Source organism: Halyomorpha halys, unplaced genomic scaffold, assembly GCF_000696795.3.
Source record: "Halyomorpha halys isolate HHAL.00 unplaced genomic scaffold, Hhal_1.1 Scaffold214.1, whole genome shotgun sequence".
NCBI lineage: Eukaryota > Metazoa > Arthropoda > Insecta > Hemiptera > Pentatomidae > Halyomorpha > Halyomorpha halys.
Window position 1 is genome coordinate 358,545 of NW_027110944.1, and position 6,000 is coordinate 364,544.

General features: G+C 31.8%; 1 protein-coding gene across 6 annotated transcripts in view; it reads right to left on the reverse strand.

The window, feature by feature from the left end:
* The window catches only part of ITP (ion transport peptide), a 165,959-nt gene that overhangs the window by 85,242 nt on the left and 74,717 nt on the right, over positions 1–6,000 (reverse strand). Inside the window, exon 1 of one of the 6 annotated variants that reach the window (XM_014418988.3) lies at positions 3,461–3,515. The exons of 1 other annotated variant lie outside the window; for it this stretch is intronic. The gene's annotated coding sequence lies outside the window, so the exon portion shown is untranslated. Of the gene's footprint in view, positions 1–3,164; positions 3,184–3,398; positions 3,516–6,000 lie in introns of those variants that run through there. 4 more of the 6 variants (XM_014418991.3, XM_067049066.1, XM_014418989.3 and 1 more) reach the window with 4 other exon arrangements.

A 6,000-nucleotide genomic window follows, 5' to 3' on the forward strand; every position in this document is an offset into this window, starting at 1 on the left:
GAATATGTAATGTAAATAATAAAAAAAATAATTAAAATAACAATGTACAGACATAAAAATCTATTGTGTTTCCGCACATAATTACTATTCAATTAAAATCGTAAAAACAATTACAAACTTAAATTGATTAAAAATAATAATTCGAAAAATCACATTCAAAACCAAAATGAAAACTGAATTTAACAGGATATTCTAATTTAATAACAGGATAATGAAAGTAATGTATATTTATATTCTATTTCCTATTATTACAGTGATTTTACCTGATATATACTATTTTATATCACTTTAAAACAAATTATCAGTATAGTTAAACTAGATATAAAATAATGGATAGCAACAATTATTCTATGAACATATATGTTAACTGAAATCACCATAACTATTTATAAAGGGAATGATTATAAATGATTTATTTAAATACTTACATGCAAGTTTACTATATTTATGTTTTTACAAAAATCATACAAAATTTTCAAGTAATTAAAAAAATTGATATAAATCATGGTCCAGATAAAGTGGATTTAATTCATGCATTCAGGTCTGATAATCATCTCTATTGGGTGTAAATGTTGTTTATAAATTTACTAAGGAAACATGGAAATTACAATTTGTATTTGTTAATTAATTTATAAAATTAATATATATTTTTTAAAAATAAAGCCAAGAAACACCCTACTTATAAATTAAAACAACTTCTATATTATAGTAAAAGATTATTTTTTTAAAAATCTCTCTCACTTAAAAATATTAATAAATAAAAGAAATAATCTAGAATCAAATTTAATGAATTTGTAAATTGATTTTCATTTTAATTTTTAATTAGAGAAGGTTTGAGTTTTCGGTGACTCAAATTATACAAACCAATATACATCAATACACATACAAATAATGTATATTTATTTCATTCAAATCAATTTGAGTTATTTAATTTGATTAATTGATTATGACTTCAATTTAGTCATAAAGTCTATCGTCCAAAACTTTAATTTAATAATAAATTTTAATTGATACAATTTATTATTAAATTAAACCACTTTTTTAATGATTTTTTGTTATTGGAATGTTTTATATCAATGATTAAAGTAAGTTCAATACAGCACAAATATCGAAACTGCCAACTTTTATTTAGATCTTTATTTTTCAAAACTATCGTGATTTTATTTAAATATTACAGCTGTTTTTAGTTTTATTAGTGGCTTTATTTTGCTTCTACATCAGTACCAACCACATTTAATGGTTTTTGGTATGAATCTGCACAATCACTACACCTATTACCAAGATGCTGTTGGTTAAAAAAAAAAAATAATAAAAAAAGGTTTCTCAAATATTTTTTATCAATTTTAACAGATTTTCTTCTTTTAAAACAACTACTTTTACGTATGTAAATAAAATATTACAAAAAAATAAAATCATAAAATGGATTCTTGGAACAAAAATAGTAATAAACAATTTGAAAATGTTATCAAATTAAAACGAAATGGAAAAAGATGCTTTTTGAGGAGGCCTACTTAGTGATTTACTTCTCCTGTCGGCTGAAATGGCCCATTATAATTTTATCTCTAAAACCTGATGGTCTGTCTTCCTTAATGTATTAGGTCGGGAAGTGAAAAAAAAAAATTGTTAAAAAAACCGATAACAAAAGGAATGAATGTAAAAAACATTAAAGGAATTGCTTGTATTAATGAATAAACTTGTAGTATGAAATTGGCAAATTAATTTTAACTTGGCTAAAGAAATGCAATTGTCTTCATTTTGTTTTATTTTCCATTAAAACATAGATATATTTCCCCAAAACTCTAAATTTATCTAAACATTTTGTGAACTATAAAATTTTAAAGTAGTCTCTCAGGTTCACTGTGAATTTTTCAACGTTTGCCAGTTTTATATAGACTGATTAAAAATTGGGAAAGCATGCCAATACACTGACAAGTTACATATTTTTATACCTAGGGGTATGATATCATAGGAATATTTATGAATTAATAGTAAGTACCAATCCTAAATATGTTTTAAGTGTAACTTTTTGAAGGTTAGTAATAAACTAATAACAATTTACTGGATTGTTTAAACCAAGGCTTTAAATTTAATGTATTCCGATAATAACTCAATATTTATATATTTTTTTCTCAAATAGCTAACTATTTTTAATTGAGAATTTTAACAGTACAACTTTTTATGGTAATAGTGAGAAACCTGCAACAAGGGATAGTACAAGGAACAAAATTGAGAACGATCTATTTAGTTTAAAATCACGTTTTACCGTCAATCTGATATGCGATAAGCCGAAGTTCAGAATAGATGATTGCAAATCCATCAGTTACGAAATGGCCAAGGTTTTGGATCGACATAATGATTCTTGCCTTATTGAGAAATCCAGTTCCAAAGTAGGCAACATCCACCTACCGTCATAGATCCTTTAGGTTGATGCCGGGGTCTTGGTGGATGTCTGAGTAGCGGTAAACCGAGAAATCCACTTGTAATAAGTTGTAAGCACTATTTTTTTTCTTTTTTAAGTTGTGCAAAAGATAATTATACAACTTTTAATGCAATTCAAACAGCTGTGAAGTATTTATAATTATTAACAATCTTTTCTTTTTTTCAGGGGGGGGGGTATACTATAAAAGAAAGTGGACGCCGACCTAAGCTATAACTCATTATAAAAGGGTGATGTAATATCAAGTAAGAAACCGTCATTCGAATCTTAAGAGACTCGCAATTTAAAACAATGATTTAAGATATTTTATTTATGCTAAGAATGGAATAAGTTATTCCTGACTTATTACTAAGCCTTTAGTTAAGTAAAGCAATAACCAACTAAACTGACTCAACAATCGTACTACCATAAATTCAGCAAATTTGTTGAAAAATATAAATTAATTTAGGAAGGCAGAAAGGCGAGTGTTTTGGGGACTAGTATAGTAAGTAACCCATTGTATGTGCATATGGTGATTTAGGGGAAGTATATATTTAATTATAAGACATAAAACATTTCAGAATCGTACCAACTTTCATGAAGTGCTGATGAAAGTGAAACGGAAAGAATACCGTCATTATATACTACGTACATAAAAATCAAAATTTCAGTAACGTTTCCCTTCTAAGTAGAATAAAAAAAAACAGTTGATTGTCAATTTGTTTAAGTATAAATAAAGTACACTCACTCTTATGAGCTCTAGAAACGCTGCAGAACACTGTATCGCAACCAACTTCCAAACAGTCTGAGAAGGATTAAGAATTACGAGATGAACGACTGCAAGTGACTAAAGAGTCGGAGGAGGAGAGGATACCTGCGTCAAGGCAATGGACCAACGCTACTGATTCAATATCATCGACTACTGGAGAACTAAACGAGCAAACTAAAGAAGTGGTGAAGAGAAAGGATGCTGAGGACTTACGTTGGCAAGGTGTGGTGAGTGAGGTAGTGGTATAGTAGTAGAGACATCGATGCAGGACTCACCAGGGCAGCTCAGCTGACATCTGGAGTGAGAGGAGAAGCTTGACTGGCACTGGGAACCAGCTCCCCACCCCGCCCCTCCACGGCTCTCCTTCCTGGCACCCAGGACCATTGATGCTTGACAGTCGTCACCATTGATGACCGCTCCAATCCCCTTTTTTGAGACCATACCTCCTTCTGTTGGGTACCTGACCCTCCGCGGACGACAGACTAACCCGCAAGGGGAGGACGTTGACCCGCTATCGCATGATCGTAGTTTTTCGGGTGTACGGGATACGAGTCATGTACGACTTGTGTATAGGACATCCGACTACTGTCACTCAACATCCAAGAAACGGACCGCAATCACTCGATTGATTATTAATTAGATATAAACTTGGAATCAAGACACGCTCATTGTATTTTTTTCGTTGCCAATGTTACAACACAAACATGTGGCCTGCCTTCAGGGCAAGTACATTCCACGGGACTTTATAGAAGGGATCATCGCATCTCCCGCCAAATATTAATGAAAGTGTTTTTTGAAAATAAATATATTTTCCTGTATGATTTCGTACTATTACCTAATTTCCTTCTAGCTACAGAACTATCTATGCCGAATCGTTCTAAAGTTAGATACATAAATATAAGATTAATAAATATTATAGGGCGTCTTGAACATATTTTTACTGTAATATTCAATGGCAAGACAACAGCCATTTTGTCCGTCAGCATATTTTTTTAATCTTTAATTGATACGTCTGCAGCCACAGATCCAGCATTGGTTTATCGGGAGTTTACACAAGAACAATAAAGAATTTATGTTAGATGTATACTACCAGTAACATTTTTGTATTTGAAATAAGAAGAAATAAATAAAGTTCTAAAATTTCTGATTAGTGATAGGCATTTAACAATTATTCATGAGATCTCTTTCTTTCTAACACACGCCCTCTATCGCCCTCTCTTTCTTTCTTTTGTAAAATGAGAACCGTGACGTAACTTAATATAAGGTTGAGAAGGGCATTCAGACTCCGTTCTTACTTCTATCGTGCTCGATCCTTATTTTCAAGCTTCCTCCAATGATGTCGATCCGGGGATAATTTGTATGGCCTTGATGTTCCTGGGATTTCCTGATGAGGTGTGTGGGGTAAAAAATTTTGGGTTAAAGGTCCAAGAGCCGCTTTCTACTTAAACTATGTAACAAGAATGTATGCACCTAAGGTAATGATGATATTGGTAAGTATAGATTTTATTGCTGGTGGATAAGGTATGATCTATTTTGAATCATCACAACAATAGTGATGATATGAACTTTCTTCAGGTATTCGATGTCCACTTGCGCAGAAAATGTTTTTAGTCAAAATATTAATACCATATTCATTCACAAATTCATTGTTCACCATTCAAAACATAGACCATCATGTTGTACCACCTATACCACATTTTCGCTTCTCCTCAAAGCGATGATGAAGACTTTCGTTCAAGGTTCATCTCGCCTTATCTGTTTTTTTTCGATCGTACCTACCAGGATGTGTACTGGCACTGGTATTTGGTGGGGGAACAAGTCCGGCAAGTGGGCCTAGTGGTCCTTTTTGCCAACCACTGACCGCCACCTAAGTTGCCGCTGCGTACTAACCAAGGTGGGAGTGTCAAGATTCATTCATGTTAACTGCCCCAGGAAGGAATCGAACCCACTACGTTCCGAACCGAGCGTACTGGAACCTGCGCCCCAACCCGCACGGCCGTCATGTCCCTACCAGGATGTATAGAAACGAATATAATTTCCAGAACGTTGCATGTGACATTAAGGGTATTCACGATGTTGTATTAAATGTAAAATGTTTTACTACGGTAAATGTTATGATTATAAGATTGTGAGCAGCCCTATTTAAAGTCTTGTGAAATGTTACATACCTAAGAGCTCCTAGTAGATTTTCTGAGCAACTTGTTTTATAATCTTTTTATCCAAAACTTCATATTATTGTTTACATTTTTTTTTTAATTAAAATAATTTTTAATTATTGATAGATATTAGAATCTGCCACAAAGTTGTGGGCAATAGGTAATAATGATGAATGATCACATTCATACTAAAATAAAATAAAATAAGAATAAAAATAAATAAATGATTGAAAAAAAAAATCTCTCTTAAAATATAATTGTTGACATTTAAGAGTTAACCAAACTAATTTATTACAACATGCCTAAATTGAGTAAAAATTGCGTGAAGGTTTGTCCACTGAGTGGCCTTGTTGATCTTCAGACTTGTGAGGAAGAGAATCAAGATTGGCAACCGTCATTACACTATTATTATTTTCATCCATTGCTTTATTAGTTTAAAAAACATCCTCAACAATACTAACACAATCAAAACACAAACAGCGAGCAAGTAAGCTAATACGACAAAAAAATGGTGACGAGCTCAGTTGGCTGCGTAACGTCATTCTACATTTAACAGACTCTCAACCATGTTAAATGTTATATCGTTTTAACATTAGGGGTATTCATGATCTATGTTAAAGCGTGTTAAATGGAAAAACTCGTGTTAAATCGAAAAAAAT